The following is a 13,992-nucleotide window of genomic DNA, read 5'->3' on the forward strand; positions in this document are numbered from 1 at the left end:
CTCCCTTACCCTTGGCCTGTGGGGATGTGCTTGAGGACCAGAAGCCTGGCCAGTGCTTAGTTCAAGCAAGTGGGTAGAGCTTTTTTCAGGGTGAAGTGATTTCAGAGGTGGATTTTCTCCATTCAGCCTTTGGTCAGCATGGTGCTCTTTTTCTGACATGTAAATGGCAGGTCCTGCTGAGTGTCCTTAAAAAAACATTTATAAGAAGTTTTTATTGTTCACTTAATTGTGTCCTTGTTCCAGGATCATAACCTAAGTGTCCCAGTGGCTGTTTTTGTTCCTGCTGCACCTGTGTTCAAGGCCATCTTTCTAGTGCTGGTCCCTAACCGTGCATGAGTGGAGTGCAAAGTGCTCAGCTCTCCTTGATGCCCTGCCATGTTTCGAAGGTGCATCTGCCATGTCTGGGTTTACATGCTCAGGTTTGCTTGGCAGCACTGCTCTCCTGCAGGTCTAAGTAGCCTGATTCCTTGGTGTTTGCACAGTGCTTGCTTTCAAGAGGATTTCTGGATAAAGATACCCCACTTGCACCCAGGTACTTGAGTACAGAGCTGGGTTGTGGGTAGGTTTAGGCCAACCTCACCAATGTCCCAGCTGTGTGCTGCCTACAGTGTTCTGTGCTATTTCCTTCTCACCTGGACTCTCTCAGCATCACCACTGGCCACTGTTGTGGTTTTGAGCCCTGAAAGCAATGCAGAATGGACCGCAAATCTGCCTGGTGAACATTGGTGAAGTTATACAGTGCTTGACAGGACTTTTAGGGAGGCAGGAAAAGGTGCTTTTTATCTTGTGTGCTTTTAAGTGCCATGTAAACAACTCTGACAGTAAAGCAAAGAGGAATCCAGCTTTGCTTAGCTTTGCCAAGCCATGTGCTGGACACTGGGCAGGTGTTTGTGTGAGGCTGCCACCCCAGTGAGCTCTCAAAGGTATGGATCTCAAAGCTCTTGGATTTGCACAACTGTAAGATGGTTTCACTCTGCTTTGCTTTGTGTCCACTGGGTTGTTGTATTTCTCAGATCTGCTGATGGTTTGTATTTCAGCTGGGAAAAATGCCCCTTGTTGGGATTCTGGTATGTCTGTATACAGTGAAAAATGTTGAGTGGGCTGGGAATAGCTTCCAGCAAAGTTGTATCAGTTTCTTGGAGCTCTTTTGTTCAGCAGAAATTCCTTTCTTTCCTCTCCCCCTTCACATCCCCCTGTCAGCCCACCTCTTTTCTGCAAGGACTTGCTGAGGTATAATTCACAATTATGTGATTGAAGTGAAATATGCACAGCTGCAAATGCATTTCAAAATGATGCTTCATCGTTAAGGCATCTCTCTGAACAGGTTGGCAGTTCCAGTGGCCATCTGAGTGTGGTAACAAAGAGGATTTTGTTGAAAACACTTGAGTTCAATTTTTATCAAGCTGTGAGGATGTTTTGACCACTTGCTAATTTTGAGTGCAGACAAAAAATATCTGGAGCAGGGGAGATCTACAGTGGGGAAAAGTGTTAGATGTGTCCCTGAGAAAAAGGTACAGAGTTGAATTTTCTTTTGTTCTCCCTGCATTGTATTGTGGAAATCATATGACAGGTGGAGTACAATAAAGGACAAAAGTTAAACACAAGTTTTTTTGATGTTTGAAGCATCAGGCATATCCAGTCTTGCATGCTGGAGCTCTCCTCTACCTTCCCACGGAATGGAGAAAATTTGCAACTTTCCTCTTTGAATCCATCAGACTTGATGCTTTTGTGATTCCTTGCTGTTTCTGGTGTATAACAAAGCCCAGGAACTGGAAGCTGCAGGCAAAGAGTGTCCTGTTGCAGCCACTATGGCCCAGTGCTGCCAAGGTTTGGTATGGGGCTGCCTGAATCACAGCCATACTATGAGCCAACATCTGTTTATTGGTGAGTCAGAATAGGTTTATTGACATGCAGGACATCACAGGACAACCAGCTTAAATGGCAGAATTTGGTGTAGTTCAGTGTGAACAGTGCTCTGATCTCTGGAAATTCAGCAATTCATCCTGTCTCCCAGTTCCTGACTCTTGAACAGCGAATTGAGGCTCCTTCTTTCTAGCTTTTGTTTCTCTATTTTCTGTCCTCTGCCAGCAGATTGCTGCTGCTCCTGCTCACAGTCTCTTGGGCTATCTTGGTTCCAAAGTTATCACCATATTTTCCAAGCTATTGCATGAGTAACTTTGGACTTTTCTCCTGTGAGTGAATTCACACTCTCCACCAGCCCTCCAAGAGCAGAATCTCTGTTTGACTGGTATATCTGCAAACAGAGGACCCCACTGGATGTCAGTAATGGGGGGGCTATCTGTGTCTGCAGCGTTCTTGTTGATTCGAGTGTGAAATCAGAGAAATGGCTTATTAATTTGTACTTACATGAACGTTTATGTGTGGTCAGAATTCTCATATACAGAACATGCAATTCTCTGTTAGTGAAGTGGTTATAGGATGAGCTCCCTTGGCTCCAGGGTTACCCTTCATCCAGTTTTGAGGTGTCTGCTGTGAACTGACCTTTGCTTCACAGTGATGAAAATGAAAGCTCAAAAGAAACACCCCAAGACCTGTAGCAAATCTGCAGTGGTTTGGGCTCATCAGGATTCTGCCAGAAACATACAATGTACATACCTACATTTCTTATATGATTAGCCATAGGCCCTGATGCTAAGTTTGATGTGCTTGGTGTTAGCTGCAGTCATCTGGTGAAAATCAGAGGTTGAATGTGGTCCTGTGAGTGAGGACAGCATAAAATTAAGGATGAATCCCATCCTGATGGTTGAAAAAAATGTTGTGGTGCTTATCCCTGTCTCACCCCTCTTGATGATCCTCAGCTGTTTCTGTGACAGAAATGCTCTTTGACAGCCCGCGTGTGTGACCCTGGTTTCAGATGTGCCATGGCTCATCCATGAGCAGCAGCACTGACCACAAAATGATGCTGGTATCTATTCCTTGGTCTCAGCATTGCTGTCATCTCACTGTTAGCTGATTGCATCAGCAAAGGCATGAACTAGCAGAGAATGTTTCCAGGGAGTTGAGGCTGGTCTGGCTGTAAAGTTTGGTCTCCATGACTGAACTCATGGTGTGGTCCTGTTCCCAAATAGAATAACTGTCTTATTCCTGCCCCTTGGTAAGCCCTCCTAGCACTGAACCTCAATATCCTGCTGGGAAAGAGCTGCCTCACATCCAACCTCTGCTTGTTCATGCCTCATTTACCTCCATCTGCTTATTTTGTAGAGCATCTACAGTTTATCTTGATAAATCCAGTTTCAGTGGGAACTCACAGGCCTGGTAAAAGGTTCTGGGGGCTGAATGAATTATGATTGTTATAAATTACTTTTTGTTTTATTGCTTATGTTCAGCATAAAAAATTCCAGCAGGGGTCTGGAGCAAGTTCTGAACAGCAAAGATGAGCATCTCGGAACACCCTGTGTCTGTCACAGCTCACTGTTTTACTGGCTTACACAGGTCATGCTGATATTTTAATAAATACTCTTGACAAATTGAACCAGCAAGTTCAGACACTTGCTTTGCTGCTCCCTTATTGCTTTCAGGAATGAAATATCACCAGTAGTGATGCTGAAGAAATGTAATCTCTAAATAATATTGAATCTCTGCTTGCCAGCTCGACTTCCGACAGCTGGTGAAGAGGTTTAGAGTATTAAGGAAATGCAAATGTTTTTCTGGAGCAAATCACAGTGTTCTGCCTGCCACTGCGAGTGTTTGGCACTGAGATTCTTCAGAACTCCTTTAGTAAAAATTGGGGTTCCTTTTTCCCCGATAAACCAAAAGGTGATGTTAGCTTTAAAGAAAGAGGGTAAGCAAAGTCTGAGTTGCCAGGTTTTCTCCCTTTTTCAGGAGAAATGCAGAAAAATCTGTTGCAAGACATTTTTACAGTGAAAAAAAATAAACAGAAAACCTTGTGCTGAGTTATTTCCAAACAAGTGCTTTCTTTTTCAGTAGCAATTCTTTAAACTAGAGCATGCAGTGTATATTTAGATGTGAAGAGAAAGACTAGGGAGGTAGAAAGACATTTTTAAAGTGTTGTTGAGAGACATTTTTAGATCACCTGGAGACTAGAATTTTCTTCTGAAGGAAGCTGCTCTTACTGAGAGAGGATCAGAAGTGCTCTGAAAACCTGAGCCGTTTGCAGTCCCATTGCAAGGTCTGGAAATGCATCTCCTGGCTGTCCCCCAGGCTGTAAGGTTAGCCTGGTCATGCAGGTACCTTCCCACTCAGTTATCTCCTCAGAGAATGGGGAGGATGTTTCATGCAGATTTTGCCAATGCAGTATCTGCTGCTGCATCACTGTGAAGTGACCTCCACGGGTCAGCTTTAAAGACTATAGAGGTCCCAATTCCTGTTCATTAGTGCACTTTTGGTGGGTTCTGCAGTTTTCAGGACTGTAGTTGGAGAGCTTGTGTTGTCCTTGGCAGCAGGCTGGGCACTGCAATCCCTGTAAGCCTTTTCTGTTCAGTTCAGCTGGTTTTGGAAGTTAAAATATTGCTTCTGGTTACTGCTGAAGTTCCATCCCTGGCAGTGGTGCTGGTACTTTCACTTCAGCCATCTCATTCTTGCATCAGCTCGGACAATGTGGTTGACTATTTGGCTTTTAGAGTATCACTAGATCCCTTATTCCTGTTCTTTGGGAATTTCCTTCCCAGATCATCTGTGCTCTTCTGAGCACTCCAGCAGACAGTGTGCAAATAAGTAAGTGCTGCCCAGAATATTTGATGGAAGAAATGGAAGGGATGTGTGCTGGAGCACAATGCAGCTTCAATCAGAGGCATCAAGAGGCATTTCTTTCCTTGCAAGGAGTGCTTTGGCATTTTCAGGTCTTTTTTGTCCACTGTGAATGTTGCAAAGCTCCTCTCAGTTTGCACCTTCCTTTCCAGGGAGACAAATCTGCCAGAGACGGAACCTTTCAGCTGCTTTACCCTTGACGTTTTGTTCCAGTTTGAGGGATGTTAACCAATGTTTCCAGGGTGTTAAACACTGAATAGAGTTCCCCAGCTTTAGTGGCAGGATCCAGAGTTCTTTGTGAATTATATTTAGCGCTGATGGGGCTGCTTTGTCAGCTGTGTGTTGCTGCCTTGTAAAAACCAGCACTGTTCAAATAAATGCTTCTGGGAAAGAACCACCTTCCTTTTATAAGTGTTTAATGTGTTTGATTTGGAAGCATCGAGCTGTGGCCAGAGAGCAAATCAATTGCCAGTTGCAGTCCCATGTTTAAAGCACCTGTGCACAGATGAGCCAGAGCTCTGGGGCTTAGAGGAGTTTGGTGTGGTCAGACCACACTGCTGAGGGGCTGTGGGAGTTACACACTGTGTTTGGTACAGCTGTAGAAATTGCTCTTCATGGAACTGGTTGTTCTCCTAACCTTCTTTCTGACCTGCTGTTGAATATATTGGGGCTTAGTGGTTTGGTTTGGTTTTTTTTTTTTTTTTTTTTTTACCTTTGCTGCTCCTTCCCTGTAGTTCAGGTTGCTAGTGGTGTGTTTTTGGAACATCTACATGCTGGAGAGAAGTCATACTTTGGGATGTTAAATAGTTCTGTTATATTTGAGGCATGATGAGATCTGTGCAAAAAAAAAATTGTTTCTAAATTAGGCAATGAGTCCTGGTATTTCTTTGACTGTCATCCCATTAATCTCCGGAGCCGTTATTAAATATGGGGCAATTAAAGGAACAGTGTAGATCATTGGCTCTGTGAGGTATTGGGTTGGCTGACTGCACATACTCATGTGAAAGGAGGCCAGAATGGCAGGCTTGGGCAGACTTGCTGCCATGAGAATGGTGAGATATTCTCCTAGCCTGAAAACAGGCCTGTGAGTGAGATGCTTTGCATATTTGATTGCTGTGCTGGCTAATACCAAACGTACCATCAAAGTTCACAAATGGTTTTTGCTGCTGCTGTCTGCTCTGGCTGTATTCTTAAAGGACATTTTGAGTTCTTAGTAAAAACTCAGCCATTTGGGGTCGAACTTATACCTGTGTGGTTCTCCCAGCTTGTGTATGTTGGGCCACATGGCAAAGTTTACAAACAAAACCATGTTCGAAGGCACTTGATGCAACTGTTTAAATCAAGGTTACAGAAAACAGTCTGTCAGGAGTGGGCCACCTCCCCTGGGTTTGCTGCCTTGAGTACAGGGAAAAGCAGGCTCAAAACCAAACATAAAACTCACTCCCAAAATTCATTTAAAAAACCCTCCTACAACAGTTTTCAGACAGTTTTGTTCACTCACAGTGGTATAAGGGGATTGTCTTCCAGAGAAGCACCAAGACTTAAGATTTACATGGCATCAGGATCTTGGCTTTGACTGGGAGGGCCATGTGTGTGTCTGACTTGCTTGTGAACTGGGAATTGTTCTTAGATGAATGAGAGAGAAGTAATTGGATGTGGCCCATGGCATGAGCCAGTCTGGTCTCTGGAGTGAGGCTGTTCAGCTCTTCTCTGCACCAGGTGATGTTGTGGAAGCTGTTTGAAGTGGAGAGAAGCAAGACAGAGAGATGGCAAATTGTTCATGGCTCAAGAGCAAGCTCAGCTTTGGGTACTACTAAGGAGCCATCTGTTTTTCCTTGACTGCTTTCTTAGCTGGAGGCTTCCTAGTCCTGTTTTCTTATGATGAAGAGATCACAGTGACAGGTAGTCTGAGCAGAACTGAGCCCTTCGTTACAAGCTCTTCTGACGTGGACCTGAAGTCAAAGCTCCTGTTGGCAGAGCTTTTTCCTCTTGATGGCTGATGTACAGACAAAAGGAAAGATTGGGATATTTCAGGCTGATCCCTGATCTCTAAAGACTTGCAGGCTTTAGGGACAGTGTGTGCTGTGGCTGGGACTGCCCTGTCTGCCCTGGAGAGTGCAGAGAGCACAGCAGCGGGTGGAACAGCATCAAGGTCTCTCTGGGGGCTGCTCAGCAGTGGCAACTAAAAGCAGAATAGCACCTAGCATTTTGAAATTAAAGAAATGTAAGAGTACTTGTAGATCTGTGCTTCCTGCTATTGAAAACAAAATACTAAACCAGGCTGACTGGTGCAGGGCCTCCCTCTAAATCTGCCTGCGCTCTGGCTCCTCACTGGGATGGGGCAGGGGAGCTGCTGGGGAACAGAGTTCTTCATGCAATAGTGAAGGAGGATTTGCCATCACTCTGCTCCAGAGGGAGTGAGCAGGAACAAGCAGGCTGCCGGAGGAGCCGGTCTCATTTGTTGCACGGCTGCGGGGAACTGGTCACGTGCAGGCTGTGACATCCCCAGTTGCTGTGGAGATGTTACAGCTCCCAACCTTGCTGCTGTGTTTGGGGATGTTGTGCTCAGGGTTGAGGCATAGATGTGGTGAGGGAGAGGACAGGGAAGAGTGTGAGGGTTATCTGGGCAAGGCACCTGCTGGAGAAAACACGTATCTTGAGGCACTTTAACCATTTCATGTTACTGATGGTGGTGCCTGTAACAAAGCTGGCCACCACTGCCAGGATTTCCTCGGGTGTGTGCTGAAAGATTGGGTGCTGGCTTTGTTCTTGCAGGCGGTTGCAGCACTGGTACAAAGAGGGCAGATGTTCTACTCTTTGCCCTGAGGCAAATTAACCTTACCAGGAAGCCTTTAGCTCTGATGGTCCTTCTTATCTACTGGCTGTTTCGGGCAGGTCCTGCTAGTCCCGGAGGGTTCAGGGGCAGATGGGACCGGCTCCTGGCAGACAGGGAGTGTTCCTGTAGCATGCCTGGAATAGTCTATCCGGGTGGCCAGCCTGCTGTGTGACAGGCACTGCTGTCTGGAGCAGGGGGCCAGTGAGAAGGCAGGTTCATAAGGAAGGCATGCAAGGGAGGGGTGAGCCAGGGAGTGGAGGGCTGTTGGAATTACTCCAGATGTGAAGGTCTCTCCTCTTCATCTCCCACCCCCTAATTTGTTTTTTTGCATTCCTCCTCCCAGTCCCCTTTTGGCTTGGGGTGTGATTCATTTGCTCATTTGTGTATATGCTTTTGCGCCAATGTGTGAGGCGTGTGGTGGGAGCTGCCCTCCACCCTGGCCGTCTCGCATAAGTTCAGTGGGTTGTGCCTTTGCTTTGTTGATGGCTGGCTGAGAACTGCAGCCCGAGCTACAGAAATGGAGAAATGGCTGGCCAGCCCATGTCCTAAAGGCTTCCCCTCCCTGAGAAGGTGTTTTGACTGCGCTCAGCTGCCCAGATGGGAGACTGGCATTTCAGTGCTGCAGGGCTTCTTTCTGGGCTCTACTGCAGTCCATGGATATCTCTGCAAGCTTTTAGACCCGTAGCTACCACTGGCTTTTGGTATATGGGTGTGGCTGTGCCTGCTCTGTCTTCATCTCATTCCTTGATGGTGGTGCCTTTGGCTACTCCTGCTTACTACTAAAGTAGTACAACAAATATCAGATGTGTTTGTGTCCTCTGTAATATAGAAAATGTATTCCTGATGTTTGTCAAGGGAGCCTTAACCATGGACTGGCTTTTCATTATTTGCTGACTTTAGTCTTTAAAACTGATAAAGCATTTTCCTACTGCCTCAAAACTTTAAAAATATTGATCAAACCTAATTCACCAGTACCAGAGATGCTGGTAGCAAGTTGCTGTGCAGTCCTGTTGTTCTGGATACAGGTTTGGAGGAGGCAAGCCATAAGAGGTGTGTTTAACTACACTTAGGCCTGTGCTTGGCTTTGCAAGCAGCATGGTGTGTACACATAGGTGAGTTTGCCTAACTCCTTTACGCTCGATTGCGTGTCTGAGAAACAAACCTAATACCTGCTTTGTGGCTGGTTGGGTTTTATTCCCTCACTTCTAAGAGACCCTGTAAAGGGCTTCGAAACCATCAAAATGAAGAGTGAGAAGCCAAATGTGTAATGTGTGTGCAGGAACTGAGTTCCAGCTGAGGCCAACAGGTGTGTTGAGAGCTGCTTCTGTTCCTGCTGATGTGGCTTCTGAAAGGCAGAGAAAGCTGCTGTTTCTCGGTAGCACAGTTTAGAGCATGTACCTGAGGGTGAGCCGTTGGTGACAGACAGGCTGTTTTCCTGCTGCTGTGACTTGGAATGCATCACATCTCGGTCAGGTAGTCAGAATGTGGTGTGACACAACTGCCAGCTCACAGGAAATTTTGCTTGGCTACCTGAAGAGTATGTGAAACTGGATTTCACCACCATGGCTGTCTCAGTAGTGCCCAGCCTACTGAAGATCTAAGAAATGACTACTGCCAATACAATATGTAACTCTGTCTTGTAAGACAGAGTTGGTTGGTTTGCAGGGATCCTGATCCCTTTGTGCCCTTGAGTCCCCTAGAGCCAGCCAGCACTGTCTTACCTTAATGAAGAGATCTCTCAGCATTTTCCAGCTGATATGTTGTATTGGAGTATCTAAGCTCAGATGTGCTTTACTACTTGGTCATATTAACTTCATGTAGCAAATGTGCCTGTGCAGAGTTCTAGGATCTTGTAAAAATTAGGCAGATGTGCAATACTTCAGCACACCCACCCCTTTTTGCATGCTGTTTGGAGCAGGCCTATTTGTGATATATTTGAAGTGAGCAGGACAGTATTTCAGCAAGAAAAGGACAGTGTCTGGCTGAACATGTGTGTCCTTCCGAGGTCCTGGGTAGAGCCTGTTGCATAAAATAGGCTCCCATCCTCTGAACAAGACCTGCTTGCTACAGCATTTCTGTGGATCTTTGTCTCTAGAATCTTAAGAGCTTAATTCTCTTTATTAGTACTGGGAAGAGGATTTCAAGATCCTTGAGAAAAAGAACAATTAAAATACTGGCTCTGCAATTGTTTCCTGGCTGTTTAAACCTTACTTGAATGTATCTGTAGCTAGAACAGCTGACTAAAGGAGCTGAGTAGGAAGGTGAATGAAGGACTATTAGGTTTCTTTGCAGGTTACTCAGGTTATGTTTCTGGCATGACAGAAATTGAGGTGCCTGACCTCTGCCTCTTCTTTTAATTTCATCTTGCCTTGGAGCTTCCCTGAGAATGGGATCAAGATTAGATCACTTTGACAGAATTAGCATATTAAGCTTTGGAAAATGAGGAAGTATCTTCCTGCAGCTCTTTACTGCTGCTGACCTTGCCCAGAGGCCCTACTCTGACACATCAGTGACATCAGAGGACAGCACTTTTTTCCCTGCTTTGTCCCCTGGCTGACTCCTAGGCCAGAACAGAGCCCTGCCTTTAGCATGTAAGTGCAGTGACAGGTTTATCCATGTGTTGTTCTTCTCTTCCTGGGCACATGCGGAGCAGGTGTAAGAAATTGCTTGTGCAATTGGTTCTGGGTGCACTGCCTACATTTCTACCTTACTGTCTGAAAAATGCTGTGCGGGGCTCTCCCTCTGGCCGCTCCTGCACAAACACCCCTGTAATTATGTGCAGAATGGCTCTGTTTATCTGGGCAAGTGCGTGTGTAGGCGGATGTCTCCCTCCACTTCTTCTTCAAGTGGCTTGCGATTTATTTTGGGACTGACTTGGGTGTGAAGTGTCAGCCCAGAGCAAAACACTCAAAGCTGACGTTGAAAGCACCAGGGTAGGAGGCTGCTTGCTGTCCTGAAATGCTGGAATAACTTGGATGAGGTGAAACTGTCCAGTGGCCAAACAGAAACCAATTCTTCCTTATAGCCGTCGGCTGATTGAGGTTTTCTGACCTCGGAGGAGAGTGCTCTTGGCATAAAACACTTTCTCTAGGGACAATATCTTCACAACTTTGAACCTGGACAAAGGATTTCTGTGTATTAGTCTTCCTGCCCCAGCTCCCATCTTGCACTTGGAGTCCCCTATAGCTATGGATGCATCCTGTTATTATTCTCTACTTCTATGTGGTTTAATTAAAATGCAGGTCTTTAATTTTTAATTTTTCCTTCCTGTTGATTCAACTGTCTCTGTGTGAGCGAGGTCTCGCTGCAATTACTGTGCTCCCTGTGGAGAAACAGGCGTTTAATTCAGCAAGGCAGACTCTTTCTTGGAGAGGGTTTGTTTTCCTGATTTTCTTATTCAGAGGGATGCAAAAGCAAAACATCTAGTGAGTAAAGAATGTGACACTTTATTTGGTTGTTCTGGACACATTTGCAGAGTCTTGATTAAAACATGTTACATTCTTTTCAAAGAGCTGCTTCCTTAAGCAAAGAGCTCATGGTGAAGCTACTCACCACAACTTGCATTAGCAAGGTGAGTTGAAACCATTGAGTCAGGTCCAGGTTTCCTCTTTAAAAATGTGATGTAAAAAGATGGAGTTATATTGTAGAATGCATTAAGCTGTCTGATGATTTGTTAACCCCAGAATGGGGTCAGGCAAGTACCTTGTGCCTGCTCACCATGGGAGAGCACGTGAGTGACTGCAGGGGACACACAAACTCCTCAGCAGGCAGTGCCTGCTGCTGTGCTGGACCCAGCTGTGCTCCTGGCAGGGAGATCTACTGTGAACCTTCAAAACAGGCTGGAAAACTGGCTCTTAGATTTCCACTGCCCTCATTTAACACAGCTTCAGCTAACTTAGTGCTTTTTCTAGCTGAACCCCCCACATGCAACCATAGGTCATTGCTGAAACAAACATGCAAAGAAGGGATTTCTTTGCACCTCCTGCACAGCAGTCCCAGGCTTTCAAAATACTGCAGATCTAGCCTTGAGCCTTCCTCAGTTCCCTTGTGTATATATGCTAGTTTGTTTTCTCTGAGTTTCTGGAGATGGTGTCTGTATGTATTAGAAACTTCCAATTGTATTGTTTATTCTTTATTCAGATCTTTCTATGTCTACCAATGTCTGTCCTGTTTTTCTTACCACTGTTTAACCTCAACAGGCATGTTGATAGAAGTGGGTCTGAGTCTGGTCCCTTTTCTGATCCCTGAGAGATGATGGAAGTACAGCAAAACCAAAGCAAAAGTAAATGTATGGCAGGAGGTGCTGCCATTATAAGAGGCAGTTATGACACAAATCCTTGCTGTACCTGCATGTGTGGGTAGTTCATGGTCCTTGTGCTGGTGTCAGGGCCATCACACTGGCTCTTGATGCAGTTGACACACTTAGCATACACCTTTTCATTATGATTTGAGTAAGGTATGGCCCCTTTCTGCCACATATTCTGAAGGTTGCTTTGATTTGTAACTTGCAAATTTTAGACTGAAGACCTGAAACAGCAAGTATTTGAGGCTAACATTGATTTGGTGGGATTTAAACTCTGATTTTTTTATCCATTCTCTCAAACACCCCTGCTGATGGAGAGGATAAACATTTCATTGTTTTTTTGTGTGAAGTGCCTCTTAGTACCAGGAGGATAAAGAAAGCAGATGTGTCCCATGTCTTTTTTAACTGCTTTTGTTTTTCTGACCACTGTAAAGGAGGCTTTTAATTTTTTTTTCCCCAAGCAGCAAGTGCTCCACAGGGCTTGATCAAAGCTCATAAATGATGAATTGAAGGAATGCCCAGTGGAGAACAGAACGCCCTCCTTGTGCTCTGCTGGGTGTGCTGAGAACACCATTGTTTCTTCCCGTACCTTTTCCATCCTCGAGCTCGGGGCTGGAGAGAAAAGGCCTTTGTTCCTTGCCTGTCAGCTGAGACAATGCCAGTGTGTTGTCCTACCTCTGCTCTCAGCACCTGACTGGCCCAAGCTCTGTGGGTTTTGGCAAGCTGAGCGCGATTGTCCTCCAGCATTACAAAGAAAACAAATGGCTCACAGCCTCCTTCCTCCAGATCCTGGCCCGGCTGGTTTCATGGCAGCAGCCACATGTGTCTGTGCTTGCCGTTTTGTTCAGGATGCACAGGGAAAGCCAACACCCTCTCCTGTGCTCCAGGTTGAAGGATGCAGTTTCATCTTTCACAGATTTCCAGTGCCAAGGGACACTTAGATTTGCAGTTGAATGCACTGGTCTCTTCTGCCTCGCTCAGGGGAGGCTCTGGCCGTGGGGAAAGGGTGCTTGGTTCCCCTTTGCCAGGCCAGCTGCAGCTGTTCTGCCGTCCCTCCTCCAGCACGTTTGTCTCAGTGACACTGTGCATAGCTGGTGGTGGGACAGAGGGGGACAGAGGCCCAGGCAGGCCTGGGTTTTCCACCTCTTTTGTAATTTCTGCGGCATCTCTGGCTGTGCTGTCTTCTGATGCAAAATTCTGCAAAGGAGAAACTTGCAGTTCTCTCTTTCTCTTGGTTTTTGGGGGCCAATAGCAGGAACCAGTGCTTTGCAAATGAGCAGGGAGAGCAGATGGCATGGGCTGCAGTGGAAAAGAGGCTGGCAAAGGACATATTTGGAGAGGTGCTTGGCTGCAGATCGTGACTGGCTCTTCCCCATTGCCAGCCTTGTTCCAGAGTTCAGTCAGGGCCATGGGTGTTTCTGGATGAGACAAGCCACACTTACTTCAGTACTTGCCACAGCTCCTGTTGGGAAGAGGCTTGGACTGCATCTGTCTTGTAGTTTTGCACCCAGGCTGATCATGTCAATCTTCAGGCCTTGCAGCAAAGCAATGTTTCATCTTCCCACTCTGGTGGAGAAGGAGGTGGAGGTGCATGGCACCCTTGCAGTGCTGGCTTGGTGGGATCCTGGCACCAGTGTGCAGTTCTGTAGTTCAAGTGCAGGCTTCAGGCAGTGGCACTTGTGCCAGTGATGCTTGGGCATGCACCAAAATCCAGGGTCAGCTCCTCTTCACTTCCTATCTATTGCTGGACTTCCCCCCCTCATAAACACCCTTCATCTTACACTTGATGTGGGAGAAAAATCTCTGCCGTGGGTTTCAGAGAAGTCGTGCTGAAGCCTGTTAACATTGTATGTCAGATGCCAAAGGTGCCAATGCCATGGAATAGGGACCTGACACAAAGGCAGTGCTGGCTCCTGGCCAGCATGACAGATGATGTCTAGCCACTGGAGCCCACCCAGCAACTGTTTCTGACCTCTGCTATCCTCAGATTGAGCTGTCTTTGCTTCAGGTTTATCCTTCCCTGAAGTTGGTTTAGGGGTTATGCCTTCTGAATTCCCCCAGCTGACAGTAACTTCCTGTGAAATTGTGACAGTGCTGATACCATGGTCCCATTACTACAGAGCCT

The 13,992-nt window shown here is 46.1% G+C and overlaps 1 protein-coding gene across 7 annotated transcripts in view; it reads left to right on the forward strand.

The window, feature by feature from the left end:
• The window catches only part of PACS2 (phosphofurin acidic cluster sorting protein 2), an 80,081-nt gene that overhangs the window by 12,441 nt on the left and 53,648 nt on the right, over window positions 1-13,992 (forward strand). The gene's annotated exons all lie outside the window — the stretch shown is intronic.

The sequence above is a fragment of the Pithys albifrons genome, chromosome 10 (genome assembly GCF_047495875.1).
Source record: "Pithys albifrons albifrons isolate INPA30051 chromosome 10, PitAlb_v1, whole genome shotgun sequence".
NCBI classification, from domain to species: Eukaryota; Metazoa; Chordata; class Aves; order Passeriformes; family Thamnophilidae; genus Pithys; species Pithys albifrons.